At 39.0% G+C, this 16,379-nt stretch overlaps 1 long non-coding RNA gene across 1 annotated transcript in view; it reads right to left on the reverse strand.

Moving 5' to 3' along the window:
- Positions 1-1,661: 1,661 nt before the first annotated feature.
- Positions 1,662-16,379, reverse strand: part of LOC147354923 (uncharacterized) — a 34,453-nt gene continuing 19,735 nt past the window's right edge. The window contains exon 3 of the long non-coding RNA XR_015144099.1: positions 1,662-1,904. This is a non-coding gene — a long non-coding RNA (uncharacterized LOC147354923). The remainder of the gene's footprint in view (positions 1,905-16,379) is intronic.

Below are 16,379 nucleotides of genomic sequence, written 5' to 3' on the forward strand. Positions count from 1 at the left end.
ACATAGTAGAAGGAAAAGTGAGCAGAAATTTTCAGAGCAGTGCTGCAGCAGAAACTGAGATAAAAGCAGCCAAATGGCCATCCATTAAGAAGTAAATAAAATGTAGTTTATCTATAAGATGGAATGCTGTGCAGTAGGTCACGGCTGTGAACATGGTTCATACATATCAACAGATATGTCTTAATAATGCCTGCTCCTGGTTAGGTGAGGGGGAGGACTCGGAACCCCATGTGCTCTGGGTGAGTCTCCTTCCCTGCATTTCACTTCCAGGCAGCATGCAGCCTGGCAGTTCCTGTCACCCCTGCCATGCGCAGAGCTCATCTCACGTGCCCAGACTCCTACCCCAGCCCTCTGCATTCCTTTTTCCTATTCTTTCTGTAATATTATCATCATCTGACATAATACATATTTTACCACTCTATTTGTTTGACTCTTTCCAATTAAAATATAAACTCCAAAGGGCAGGTTAGTAGTTATTAATCTCTAACCTTATCACCTAAAATAGTGCATAGAACATTGTGGACACAAATATCATATTTGTTGGGTGAACAAATAATGCAGAGTGTAAAAACCAAGTTGAAAGAATGAATAATATGATACAACTCAAGTAAAATTTTAAATAAAATATATTATATATATATAATTCATATAATATATAATATATATTATATATGTGATATATAATATATTAATATTATATATTAATAATATATTAAGTGTATTATATATTAATATTATATATAATATTGTATAATATAATATATTATATATAATAATATATTATTATATAATATTATATATATTAATATATAATGTATATTATTATAGTAATTATATAATAATATATATTATATATAATAATATATATAATATGTATATTATGTTATGTAATATATAATATAATAGTATAGTATAATATAATATATAATATATTATATAATAATATAATTTATATAATAATATATAAAATATTGATATAATATAACAATATATAGTATATATAATGTATATTAATTAATATTATGTATATTAATATTATATATATTATTATATTAATTATACTATATTATGTTATATATCATATATTATATACATATAATGTATACTTTATTATATATAATTAATATATGTATAATTATACATATATTATATATAATATATATAATTATATATAAATATTATATAATTATATATTTTTTAATGTATTATATATATATATATCATGCCCTCAAAGCATTTACTGTCAATTCTTTTAAGCAAATAGACATTAACTAAATGATAACACAATATATATTGAAAACTGTGATATGAACTATACAAAAAATGTGCATAGAGCTCTGAGAACTTTAGTTAGATGATACGACTTAGCAATGTCAGAGAATCCCACCTTAGAAGCTGACTATTGATCTGAGATCAAAGAGCTTTCTTGGAACTAAGGGGGAAACAGGGAAGTTGAAAACTTTGTGTGCAAAGGCCCTGAGGTAACATAGCATATTTGAGGGTACAGGGAAACACCCTTAGTTCAGTTTTGAATATTCAAAATAGAGATGCCTGTAAGATAAGAAAGCAGTTGACTTCCAGTTTGGATCATGACCCTATTGCCTAATCCCTCTGGAATGCCTCGCTAACAGAAAGTGAAAACACAGAGAGCCAGAAGAGAGGGAGAAACATCTTTTAGACTTCATTTTCATGATCACTTTTTTTGTGCATAAAGTGTTCTCTAATGGGTATCCAGGATTCTGATTTTACAGACTTCTCTCTTCTTCCTCTTCATAGGATCCCAGATTCACTCTGGAAAGACAGTAGGTGTTCCATGTTTGAAGCATCCATCTAGGAAATAAGATGAACAGAGCTGCAAATCCCTTATGGTGGAGGCTTTAGGAGGATGTTTCAGAGTAGAATATCTGTAAGACAAACAAAAATCTATGTCCAAATACTGACTATTTTTCATAGTAGGACTTCAACATATGTGAACTAACAAAATCCCTAAGTAAATAGAACTTAACATGAAGACACTGGAGTGGGTTGCCATTTCCTTCTCCAATGCATGAAAGTGAAAAGTGAAAGTGAAGTTGCTCAGTGGTGCCTGACTCTTAGCGACCCCATGGACTGCAGCCTACCAGGCTTCTCCATCCATGGGATTTTCAAGGCAAGAGTACTGCAGTGGGTTGCCATTGCCTTCTCCGAATTTTATTTCTACTAAACCACTATTGAGGAACTGCTGAAGATTTTCCTTCTTCTGATGGCAAAGAAGTGGTGAAATTTTGAACTTACATTGTATTTATTCCTAATGAATTAACATGCCAAATGCATTAAAAAAAATTTTTTAAATATTCATTTATTTTTAATTAATTGATGTTTGCTTTACAATATTGGTTTTATTTCTGTCATACATCAACATGAATTAACCATAGGTATACATATGTCCCCTCCCCTCTTGAATCTCTCTCCCACCTCCTGCCCATTCTCACCCCTCTAGGTTATTGCAGAGCCCCAGTTTGAGTTCCCTGAGTCATACAGAAAATTTCCATTTGCTATCTATTTAAATGTGTTAGTGTGTATGCTTCCATGCTACTCTGTCCATTCGTATTATCTTCTCTCTCTTCTCCCCAACCCTTGTCTATAAGTCTGTTCTCTATGTCTGCATCTCCATCACTGCTCTGTAAACAAGTTCATCAGCACCATCCTTCTAGATTCCATATATATGTGCCAATACATGGTACATCAAACACCCTTTTGCTGCTCAGTCTCTGAGTCATGTCTGACTCTGCAACCCCGGGACTGCAACATGTCAGACTTTCCTGTCTTTCGCCATCTCCTGGAGTTTGCTCAGACGCATGTCTACTCAGTCAGTGATGCCATCCAACCATCTCATCCTCTGTTGTCCTCTTCTCCTCCTGCCCTCAATCCTTCCCAGCATCAGGGTCTTTTCCAATGAATCAGTTCTTTGCATCAGGTAGCCAAAGTATTGGAGCTTCAGCATCAGTCCTTCCAATAAATATTTAGGTTGATTTCCTTTACGACTGACTGGTTTGATCTCCTTGCTGTCAAAGGCACTTTGAAGAGTCTTCTCTAGCACACGTACAAAAGCATCAATTCTTCAGCACTTGGCCTTCTTTATAGTCCAACTCTCACATCTCTACATTTCTTCCAGTCCAAATACAGGGTAAACTCTTCTGCTGGGCTTTACTGAGGTGGCATTAAAGGTCGTCCTTTTCAGAACCAGAATATGTGCCAACACCAGGCTTGTGTAAGTGTTTACAAAAGGGGTCTTCTCTTCCTTAAGCCTAAAGAGACTCTTCTTAGAAGGTAGAGGTTTAGATGTGTCACACGCTTAAACAGAAATAAGAACAAAGAGTGGGAAATCCCTGAACTGGACTGGGATCAATACTCTCTAATTTCTGGTACTCGTGTGACGATCCCTCTGAACTATACAAAACCATGAAGATCCTCATGGTGACAGTGTGTGACCTTGCTACACAACTAACGTTCCTCCACCAAGAAGTAGCTGTCCTGAGGACGTGAAGATTGGAATCTCCTTGGTCCGGAAGGGAAACAAAGTTGGGCATGCCAAGGCCTAAAGTTTTCTCAGAAAAGCCCAGACTGTGGTTAGGTCTGGAAAGTTAGGGTCTGGAAAAAGGAGGACAATTCAACATAGTGGGGGGAGAGTGAATTCCTAGGCAGACTGACAAGAAGTCTGGGGTCCCTGAGGAGAAGAACGGGGTCTGGGGCTCTCAAGGAGGAGATAGGGATCTGGAATTCTCAAGGAGGAAGAAAGGACACACATCTTTTTTTCTTTACATTCTTTAGTCTTAGTCACATAAAATGATTTTTACCTTAAGCTTGATGATTACAACAAAAAACTCAGTTTAAACTCTCTACTAGAGATAATATAAAAACAATGTATATTCTGTACTGCTTGAGGACAGTTTCTCCTTCCTGAAAAGCTTCTGACTAATCCTGATATCTTAGAATGTATATTGTGGGAGTGGGTCTGGTAAAATTTTTACAACCTTGAGACATTCTTTTGATTTATTGTAATCAGTTCAGTTCAGTAGTTCAGTCATGTCTGACTCTTTTCGACCCCATGAACCACAGCACGTCAGGCCTCCTTGTCCATCACCAACTCCTGCAGTTTACACAAACTCATCTCCATTGAGTAAGTGATGCCATCCAACCATCTCATCCTCTGTCGTCCCCTTCTCCTCCTGCCCTCAATCTTTCCCAGCATCAGGGTCTTTTCAAGTGAGTCAGCTTGTCGCATCAGGTGGCCAAAGTATTGGAGTTTCAGCTTCAGCATCAGTCCTTCCAGTGAACACCCAGGACTGATCTCCTGTAGGATGGACTGGTGGATCTCTTTGCAGTCTAAGGGACTCTCAGGAGTCTTCTCCAACACCACAGTTCAAAAGCATCAATTCTTCAGCATTCAGCGTTCTTCACAATCCAACTCTCACATCCATACATGACCACTGGAAAAACCATAGCCTTGACTAGATGGACCTTTGTTGGCAAAGTAATGTCTATGCTTTTTAATATGCTGCCTAAGTTGGTCATAACTTTCCTTCCAAGGAGTAAAGGTCTTTTAATTTCATGGCTACAATCACCATCTGCAGTGATTTTGGAGCCCAGAAAAATAAAGTCAGCCACTGTTTCCACTGTTTCCCCATCTATTTGCCATGAAGTGATGGGACCGGATGCCATGATCTTCATTTTCTGAATGTTGAGCTTTAAGCCAACTTTTTCACTCTCCACTTTCACTTTCATCAAGAGGCTTTTTAGTTCCTCTTCACTTTCTGCCGTAAGGGTGGTGTCATCTGCATATCTGAGGTTATTGATATTTCTCCCGGCAATCTTGATTCCAGCTTGTGTTTCTTCTAGTCCAGCGTTTCTCATGATGTACTCTGCATAGAAGTTAAATAAACAGGGTGACAATATACAGTCTTGACGTACTCCCTTTCCTATTTGGAACCAGTCTGTTGTTCCCTGTCCAGTTCTAACTATTGCTTCCTGACCTGCATACAGATTTCTCAAGAGGCAGGTCAGGCAGTCTGGTAGTCCCATCTCTTTCAGAATTTTCCACAGTTTATTGTGATCCACACAGTCAAAGGCATTGGCATAGTCAATAAAGCAGAAATAGATGTTTTTCTGGAACTCTCTTGGTTTTTCCGTGATCCAGCGGATGTTGGCAATTTGATCTCTGGTTCCTCTGCCTTTTTAAAAACCAGCTTGAACATCTGGAAGTTCACAGTTCACATATTATTGAAGCCTGGCTTGGAGAATTTTTAACATTACTTTACTAGTGTGTGAGATGAGTGCAATTGTGCAGTAGTTTGAGCATTCTTTGGCATTGCCTTTCTTTGGGATTGGAATGAAAACTGACCTTTTCCAGTCCTGTGGCCACTGCTGAGTTTTCCACATTTGCTGGCATATTGAGTGCAGCACTTTCACAGCATCATCTTTCAGGATTTGAAATAGCTCAACTGGAATTCCATCACTTCCACTAGCTTTGTTCGTAGTGATGCTTTCTAAGGCCCACTTGACTTCACATTCCAGAATGTCTGGCTCTAGGTAAGTGATCTCACCATCATGATTATCTGGGTCATGAAGATCTTTTTTGTGCAGTTCTTCTGTGTATTTTTGCCACCTCTTCTTAATATCTTCTGCTTCTTTTAGGTCCATACCATTTCCGTCCTTTATCAAGCCCATCTTTGCATGAAATGTTCCCTTGGTATCTCTAATTTTCTTGAGATCTCTAGTCTTTCCCATTCTGTTGTTTTCCTCTATTTCTTTGTATTTAACACTGAGGAAGGCTTTCTTATCTCTTCTTGCTATTCTTTGAATCTCTGCATTCAGAATCTTATATCTTTCCTTTTCTCCTTTGCTTTTCGCTTCTCTTCTTTCCATAGCTATTTGTAAGGCCTCCCCAGACAGCCGTTCTGCTTTTTTGAATTTCTGTTCCATGGGGATGGTCTTGACCCCTGTCTCCTGTACAATGTCACGAACCTCATTCCATAGTTCGAAAAGGCTAATGACATTATTAAAAGACACCCATGTAAGCTAACTCAGGAAACACAATAGAGTTGGTTTAAAGTTTTACCCATAGCTTTAATGAGGGCTCAAACTAACCCTATGAAGAAGGGACTGTCTCTGTGACAGACTGTTTTTGTGCACAGATATTGTCATAGATTCTGAAGTCTTAAAATTAACTATGTGACTCAGCTTTTAGCTTTTCAACAGATACTACTGGGACATTAACTCCTGATCCAGCCTTTTAGTTAAACAGACTGCTGTTTGTGCCAGGAAATGAGATGGGCCTGAGAATCTAGGTGGGCTTGCTTCTGCTAACTCCAAAAGTCCTGAATCTGCCATTTGACCCTAACGACAGCACCTTCCTGAACTCATTCCTATGCTGCATTCCACAATCAGCCTAATTGCTGGGTCTGTGGAGCACTCCCCACTTCATCAGTTGAAGACTCCCCATGGTGGGTTTTTCTGCTTCAAGGAAAGGACTTTCTTCAACTCTGTGATGACATCTAACAATCCTAAGATGGACTGATGTAACTATGGACATAATGTGACTTTTAATCTTGATTATGTTTTAACTTAGTTTAATGACTGTTTTGCCTTACATCTGTAACTGTAAAATGGGGTTTGTTTCTAATGGTCTGAAAGCTTTTAAGTTACAAATGGTTGTCCAGGCTCCTACGAGTGCCACAACCTCCTCCAACAACTATTACTTGGGGCCCCTGGATCAAAGATGGTCACTATGAGGGTTAGGAGAATATGTTGTCTCGACAGTTTAGGCACCATGCCCCTCAACAGCAGAAAGTAGTTATGGAATGAAAATGATGCTCCTTTCCCTTAGCAACATAATTCCCCTAAAAGAAAATTCGGTGGGGGGTGGGGGGCGGGTGATGAGAGAGTCAATTCCTAGGCATGTTGATAAGAAGCCAGGGTCTCTGAGGAGGATAAAGGGGTCTGGGGCTCTCAAGGAGAAGATAGGGGTCTGGAATTCTCAAGGAGGAGGAAAGGACAAACATCTTGTTTTTCTTTATATTCCTTGGTCTTAGCCACATAAATTTTTTTTTTTTTACTTTAAGCCCAGAACTGGTGATTACACAACAAACAACTCAATTGAAACTCTGTACTAGGGATTACATAACAACAATGTATATTCTGTACTGCTTGAGGACAGTTTCTCCTTCCTGAAAACCTTCTGACTAATCCCGATATCTTAGAATGTATATTATGGTAGTGGGTCTTTCTGTGCTAAAAACCTGGAGTTTCTCAGAGCCCCTCTAAAACACCACATTGGAGTTTCACTTTTACACACACACACACACACACATATATATATATATACACATATATAATCTCCTACTGATTCTGCTTCTATGCAGAACCTTGATTAATACACTATTTTAAGACCCACTTCATTCATGAAGCATCTCTAGGTACATGTTTCACATAGATCTCTTTTGACTTTTACTTCCTTTCCCTTCTCCTGGCCCTTAACCTTCTGTTCTCTCTCTCTTTTAATTGTTCTCTAATTATAAGTGCAATAAAAATGACAAACATTTAGCTCAGTATCTGGCATATCAGATCAGATCAGTCGCTCAGTCATGTCCGACTCTTTGCGACCCGATGAATCGCAGCACGCCAGGCCTCCCTGTAGCATATTGGGCACCTACTGACCTGGGGAGTTTCTCTTTCAGTATCCTATCATTTTGCCTTTTCATACTGTTTATGGGGTTCTCCAGGCAAGAATACTGAAGTGGTTTGCCATTCCCTTCTCCAGTGGACCACATTCTGTCAGATCTCTCCACCATGACCCGCCCATCTTGGGTTGCACCACGGGCATGGCTTAGTTTCATTGAGTTAGACAAGGCTGTGGTCCTAGTGTGATTAGATTGACTAGTTTTCTGTGAGTATGGTTTCAGTGTGTTTGCCCTTTGATGCCCTCTTGCATATAATAAGTGCTTAATAAATGAATATATGAATCAACTGCCTCAAATATACTAGGTATTTACTCTCTCAATATCAAGAACTGTTCAATTCCTTCAGCAGGTATTCAGTTGGCTACAACAGACAAGAACCTCACCCGGTTCACACATTCGTACCAGTTGCTTGGAACAAGTCATACGTTTGTGCCCTCTCAGACAAATACTCTGTTTTCCTTTATACCAGAATTGGATTGCAGGGTGGCTTTTTCCCTCTACCATTTCCAGCAGATTTGGGAGCATCTTATTTCAGCATGTAGATGAATTGCTACACTTCCAAAGAAGCCTGAGGCCCCCAGCAGTAACCATTTTTATTCCAAAGTATTTTTCATCTTTTGATGATCATAGGATTAACAGAACATATAGAAAAGATTATCTTTTTATTAAAACCGCATTGTGTTTCTGATAAGACTACCACATAGTTTGAGAAATGGCAATGGAAACTGAAACACCGGCTCTGTAGGACAATCTTTCTACTGAAAAGGCATTGTGGGAATTTGACAACAGTGGCAGCTCAGTGACAGCTGCTGGTTTCCCCCAAATGCGAGTGAACAAGAGCGGAAAGGCGGCCATCCCGACAAGCTACAGCTGTCATCTTTTTACTATTACTACTCTTATTTTATTTTATACTTGCAAAAATTTCTACAATTCAGATAAAAAAGGACTGCCAAATATTTCATGTATAAGATACAAATGAAAATATATACTGATAAGATAACTAAAGATGCATCTTAAAATGTTGAAGGATAAACTAAACAATGATTTTACAGCACAGTGAGGGTGTGGGGGTGTGTGGCCGAGAGGGCACAGGGAAGCTGCATCTGAGTTGAGATGAGTCGGAAATCACTCCAGTGGCCGTGTTGCTGTGGTAATTCTGTATTTGCTGTCTAATGCGTTGACTGTATTTGCCCTCTAATGCGTTGGAGAAGGAAACGGCACCTCACTCCAGTGTTCTTGCCTGGAGAATCCCAGGGACGGGGGAGCCTGGTGGGCTGCCATCTATGGGGTCGCACAGAGTCGGACACGACTGAAGTGACTTAGCAGCAGCAGCGTTGACTGTAATCCAGAAAGCTAAAGCCTTCTCCCTCTGCTTTCTGTCCTAGGTGAACTAGGGCAGCCAAGGCCATCTGGCACAGGAAGCTCTGAGTCTGAGAACTTGGGGCAGCTGGGCAGTAGTGGTGGAAGAGAGGGCAGAAGCCACGTTACTGTGCTCCCAGGCTGGAGTTGAAGAAGCCCTGGAGCCCTCAAAGCTATTTAGCTTTCTACTGGGAGTAACTCTCTGAGATATGGGGCCTTTAGACGTGACAAACACTTGTGGAGTCTCTGGAATATTCATAGAGAGCATCCCTCTACAAAACCCCTTCTTCCCATTGATAGCTTATGGTGAACAGTGTCGGATTTGTGATCTCTGAAGAAGAAGGTTTAACTTCAGGACCAGGGACCAGGCTTGATCACTCAAGAGCTTTTGTATAGCAGAGTTTTATTAAAGTATAAAAAGGGACAAAAAGCATCAATTCGTTGGCACTCAGGTTTCTTTATTGTCAAACTCTCACATCCATACATGATAGTTGGATGGCATAAATGACTCAGTGGACATAAGTTTGAGTGAACTCCAGGAGTTGCTGATGGACAGGGAGGCCTGGCGTGCTGCAGTCCATGGGGTTGCAGGGAGTCGGAAACGACTGAGCAAATGAACTGAACTGAACTCTTTCTTCAGTTTTCCCAGCATCAGGGTCTTTTCAAATGAGTCAGCTCTTCACTTCAGGTAGCCAAAGTATTGCAGTTTCAGCATCAGTCCTTCCAATGAATATTCAGGACTGATTTCCTTTAGGATGGACTGCTTGGATCTCCTGCAGTCTAAGGGACTCTCAAGAGTCTTCTTCAACACCACAGTTCAAAAGCATCAATTCTTTGGCACTCAGCTTTCTTTATAGTCAAACTCTCACATCCATACATGACTACTGGAAAAACCATAGCCTTGACTAGACAGACTTTGGTTGGCAAAGAAATATCTCTGCTTTTTAATATGCTGTCTAGGTTGGTCACAACTTTTCTTCCAAGGAGTAAATGTCTTTTTATATCTTGGCTGCAGTCACCATCAGCAGTGATTTTGGAGACCAAAAAAATAAAATCTGCCAGTTTCTACTGTTTCTCCATTTATCTGCCATGAAGTGATGGGACCAGATGCCATGATCTTAGTTTTCTGAATGTTGAGCTTTAAGCCAACTTTTTCACTCTCCTTTTTCACTTTCATCAAAAGGCTGTTTAGTTCTTCTTCACTTTCTGCCATAAGGGTGGTGTCATCTGCACATCTGAGGTTATTGATATTTCTTCCACAATCTTGATTCCAGCTTGTGCTTCATCCAGCCCGGCATTTCTCATGATGTACTCTGCATAGAAGTTAAATAAGCAAGGTGACAATATACAGCCTTGAGGTACTCCTTTTCCTATTTGGAAGCAGTCTGTTGTTCCATGTCCAGTTCTAATTGTTGCTTCCTGACCTGCATACAGATTTCTCAAGAAGCGGGTCAGGTCACCTGGTATTCCCATCACTTTAAGAATTTTCTACAGTTTGTGGTAATCCACACAGTCAAAGGCTTTGGCATAGTCAATAAAGCAGAAATAGGTGTTTTTCTGGAACTCTCTTTCTTTTTCAATGATCCAGCAGATGTTGGCAATTTGATCTCTGGTTCCTCTGCCTTTTCTAAAACCAGCTTGAACATCTGGAAGTTCATGGTTCACGTATTGTTGAAGCCTAGCTTGAAGAATTTTGAGCATTACTTGCTAGTGTGTGAGATGAGTGAAATTGTGTGGTAGTTTGAGCATCCTTTGGCATTGCCTTTCTTAGGGATTGGAATGATAACTGACCTTTTCCAGTCCTCTGGTCACTGCTGAGTTTTCCACATTTGCTGGCATATTGAGTCTAGCACTTTCACAGCATCATCTTTTAAGGATTTGAAATAGCTCAACTGGAATTCCATCACCTTCACTAGCTTTGTTCGTAGTGATGCTTTCTAAGGCCCACTTGACTTCACATTCAAGGATGTCTGGCTCTAGGTCAGTGATCATATCATCATGATTATCTGGGTCATGAAGATCTTTTTTGTATAGTTCTTCTGTGTATTGTGGTCACCTCTACTTAATATCTGCTGCTTCTGTTGAACCCATCTTTGCATGACGTTTTCCCTTGGTATCTCTAATTTTCTTGAAGAGAACTCTAGTCTTTCTCATTCTATTGTTTTTCTCTATTTCTTTGCTCTGATCATTGAGGAAGGCTTTCTTATATCTCCTTGCTGTTCTTTGGAACTCTGCATTCAAATGGGTCTATCTTTCCTTTTCCCCTTTGCTTTTCACTTCTTTTCTTTTCACAGTTATTTGTAAGGCCTCCTCAGACAGCCATTTTGCCTTTTTGTACTTCTTTTTCTTGGAGATTACCTACTCCCTGTCTCCTGCACAATGTCATGAACCTCCGTCCATAGTTCATCAGGCAATCCGCCTATCAGGTCTAGTCCTTTAAATCTATTTCTCACTTCCACTGTATAATCATTAGGGATTTGATTTAGGTCATACCTGAGTGGTCTAGTGGTTTTCCCTACTTTCTTCAATTTAAGTCTGAATTTGGCAATAAGGAGTCCATTATCTGAGCCACACTCAGCTCCCGGTCTTATTTTTGCTGACTGTATAGAGCTTCTCCATCTTTGGCTGCAAAGAATATAATCAATCTGATTTTGATGTTGGCCATCTGGTAATGTCCAGAGTCTTCTCTTGTGTTATTGGAAGAGAATGTTTGCTATGATCAGTGCATTCTCTTGGCAGAACTCTATTAGCCTTTGTCCTGCTTCATTCTGTACTCCAAGACCAACACAATACTATAAAGTAATTATCCTTCAATTAAAAATAAATAAAGTGTATAGCAGAGTGTGTCCAAAGCAGCAATAATAGAAAAGTTGTATGGGACACTTGGAAACAGACAAAAAACACACCTCAGAACATCAGGTTACTCCCTCCCTGGTAACCATGTCCCATGGTGATCTCTCCAGGAAGGAAGAGGTGAGCTGACCCTGAGATGGAAAAAGTACATAGTATTTTGGAACTGTAGCTGAGACTAGCAGGCATTTCAAGATCAGGAACCTATTTTAGCTTAAATGCAGGCCTTATAATTTGCTCCACATATAAAATTGCCTTGTTTTGCTTTAAAATTTTAGCTACCTGTAACTACTTTATGAATTGAGAGGGATAAATTTGAAGGACACATTTTAAAATATTGCTTATTAAAGCTGAGTTTTTTGCCTGCTGTAAATCCTCTTTCCATTTAAATGGAAGCAAAAGCAGAGAAATCGCTTTTGTGATACTCTTATTTGTGTTTCTATGGAAACAGATTCTTGAATAGGAAATGAAAAGCTAAAGTACAAAACCTTATAAGTAGGCAGAGCATAACTGAGGGGTTTTGTTGGCCATATTTCATCCAATCCAAGGTAGCATAATGTTAAAGTAGCCCAGACTTACAGAAATGGGCCCTCATATTCCCAGTCTACCCAGTCTACCTATTTGATCTCTCATATTTTCCTGACTACACCCTAACCAAAGTCTGGCAATCACAAGACCCCACAGCCTTGCCTAAAAGACCCTTACTACTTGGTACAGCAGGTTTCATTGGATCTTGTTTTTTAATATTTCTCTTAATTAATTTCCAAAATATGATGCTTGCCCTAAGGTATATGTTTAAGAGCAAAGGAAACTTTTGGGAAATCACTGAAAGAATGCAGACTAAAAAGAAAAAATAAAACGAGAACCTGAATTTCAAAGAGTAAACAATAATTTGCTATAATTTTTGCTTTTACACCACAACCATCTCTTAATAGCTCACATTTGAATTAAAGGTGTCAAATCTATACTGTCCCTATTCTGTGAAGAAGTGCCATACAAAACCTACTAAAAACTTCCATTACACAAACCATGGTTTTGGCACACAATTACAATTAATTACACAGTTATTATTTTCAAAACCTCAGTGCTATGGAAAGTGCTGATATATATATTTGCAGAACAAAACTAGAAAAATCTTAGTTTAAAATAAGTCCATGTAACTGTATAAAATGTTAAAAAACAATTCAACCAAAACAAAATAGCTTATATCAAAATCTATTATAAAACTTAAGACGGGTAGTATACTACCAAAAGCAATTTATAGATTAAATTCAATCCCTATCAAGCTACCAACAGTATTCTTCACAGAGCTAGAACAAATAATTTCACAATTTGTATGGAAATACAAAAAACCTCGAATAGCCAAAGCAATCTTGAGAAAGAAGAATGAAACTGGAAGACTCAACCTGCCTGACTTCAGGCTCTACTACAAAGCCACAGTCATCAAGACAGTATGGTACTGGCACAAAGACAGAAATATAGATGAATGCAACAAAATAGAAAGCCCAGAGATAAATCCACGCACATATGGACACCTTATCTTTGACAAAGGAGGCAAGAATATACAATGGATTAAAGACAATCCCTTTAACAAGTGGTGCTGGGAAAACTGGTCAACCAGTTGTGAAAGAATGAAACTAGAACACTTTCTAACACCATACACAAAAATAAACTCAAAATGGATTAAAGATCTAAATGTAAGACCAGAAACTATAAAGCTCCTAGAGGAGAACATAGGCAAAACACTCTCTGACATACATCACAGCAGGATCCTCTATGACCCACCTCCCAGAATATTGGAAATAATAGAAAAAATAAAAAAAATGGGGCCTAATTAAAATTAAAAGCTTCTGCACAACAAAGGAAATTATAAGCAAGGTAAAAAGACAGCCTTCAGAATGGGAGAAAATAATAGCAAATGAAGCAACGGACAAACAACTAATCTCAAAAATATGCAAGCAACTCCTGCAGCTCAATTCCAGAAAAATAAATGACCCAATCAAAAAATGGGCCAAAGAACTAAATAGACATTTCTCCAAAGAAGACATACAGATGGCTAACAAACACATGAAAAGATGCTCAACATCACTCATTATCAGAGAAATGCAAATCAAAACCACAATGAGGTACCATTTCACGCCAGTCAGAATGGCTGCGATCCAAAAGTCTACAAGCAATAAATGCTGGAGAGGGTGTGGAGAAAAGGGAACCCTCTTACACTGTTGGTGTGAACGCAAACTAGTACAGCCACTATGGAGAACAGTGTGGAGATTCCTTAAAAAACTGGAAATAGAACTGCCATATGACCCAGCAATCCCACTGCTGGGCATACACACTGAGGACACCAGAATTGAAAGAGACACGTGTACCCCAATGTTCATCACAGCACTGTTTATAATAGCCAGGACATGGAAGCAACCTAGATGTCCATCAGCAGATGAATGGATAAGAAAGCTGTGGTACATATACACAATGGAGTATTACTCAGCTATTAAAAAGAATGCATTTGAATCAGTTCTAATGAGGTGGATGAAACTGGAGCCAATTATACAGAGTGAAGTAAGCCAGAAAGAAAAAACACCAATACAGTATACTAAGGCATATATATGGAATTTAGAAAGATGGTAGAAATAACCTTGTATAGGAGACAGCAAAAGAGTCACTGATGTATAGAACAGTCTTTTGGACTCTGTGGGAGAGGGAGAGGGTGGGATGATTTGGGAGAATGGCATTGAAACATGTATAATATCATATATGAAACAAGGTTCGATGCACGATACTGGATGCTTGGGGCTGGTGCACTGGGATGACCCAGAGGGATGGTACCGGGAAGGAGGAGGGAAGAGGGTTCAGGATGGGGAACACGTGTATACCTGTGGCAGATTCATGTTGATATATGGCAAAACCAATAAAATATTGTAAAGTTGAAAAAAAAACGAGACGGCAATGTTGATGTCATTCTCTTAGCTGTTTGGCATGAAAGATATGTGGTGTATCATATACAAACTCAGTGCCTCTAAACTTCTGGATCAGCATAAGAATGAATTTGTATGCTAGTATACCCTGCCTAGGCTTCTCTGATAGCTCAGTTGGTAAACAAGCTGCCTGCAATGTAGGAGACCCCAGTTCGATTCCTGGGTCAGGAAGATCCACTGGAGAAGGGATAAGCTACCCACTCCAGTGTTCTTGGGCTTCCCTTGTAGCTCAGCTGGTAAAGAATTCAACTGCAATGCAGGAGACCTGGGTTTTGATCCTGGTGGGAAAGTCTACCCACTCCAGTATTCTGGCCTAGCGAATTCCATGGACTGTATAGTCCATGGGGTCACAAAGAGTTGGACATGACTGAGTGACTTTCACGTTTCATACACTGCCAAAAACCTCCCTGGTTTCTTTAGTTCCAAACACCCTATTATTACTATCTGCATACCAGAAATCTAAAGGCTAGCAATTAGGAGAAATTTGTCACAAAGAAGTTAGAATTTCTTTTAAGGGTAGTCTAACTATAAAGCAATAATATTACAGTATTGCTCAGGATAATAATCAAGGGAGAGGAAAGAAAAAAACAAAGAACGAAAGGAAGGAAGGAAGGAAGAGGGAAGGCAAGAGGAGAAGAGGAGGGAAAGAGGGGAAAAGAGAAAGAGAAGAGAGAAAGAAAGTATAAGAAAGAGAAGAAAGGCATGAAATAAGCTTAGAGAAGGAAATAAAGATAGGAAGGAAGGAAGAAATTTGGATATCACTGAGTCAATAATTGTTTTGAGATGGAGAAAAAGATAAATATAATCAAAAGCGAACACTAATCAATTCTCCTTTCATGCATCGACCATAGAAATAGTGTTGTTTAACATTACTAAAGAGCCAGATGCAAATAAGTGAGAAGAGACACATAAGAAAAGACTGAGAGAAAGGGAGAGGAGAGAAATCCCAATAATACATCAGTGTCTCTGCAACATACCCTGGTCACTTGTGTTTCTGCTGATGAGAAACAAATGGCATATACACCAGGCCTGTTGCAATAAGGTCTCTTTGGATGTTGGATATACTCACAGAGAATAAGATGAGTGCTATGGGTAAAAAATAAAAGAAGAAAAACTAATATAGTTGCACAATAAATGCCCATAAAAACATAATCATGTTAGCATTTAGGCCATTTATATGGTTGTATATTTCAGATCATCTGTTAAACAAAATAACACAATGACACCCATTCATTTTGTGTCTCAGCTGTTGGGGAATAAGAATACTCACAGAGTAAAAGATATTAACTTGAAAAGATCTTTTGAAATTCATTATACAGCTTTTCTGAAGGGACAGCACTTCCTTCAGTTCAGCTCAGTAGCTCAGTCCTGTCCAACTCTTTGTGACCCCATGGACTGCAGCACACCAGGCTTCCCTGTCCATAGCCAACTCCTGGAGTTTACTCAAACTCATGCCCACTGAGTTGGTGATGCCGTA

Source organism: Bos grunniens, chromosome 17, assembly GCF_055505025.1.
Source record: "Bos grunniens cultivar Pamir isolate PY7600 chromosome 17, Bosgru_T2T1.0, whole genome shotgun sequence".
NCBI lineage: Eukaryota > Metazoa > Chordata > Mammalia > Artiodactyla > Bovidae > Bos > Bos grunniens.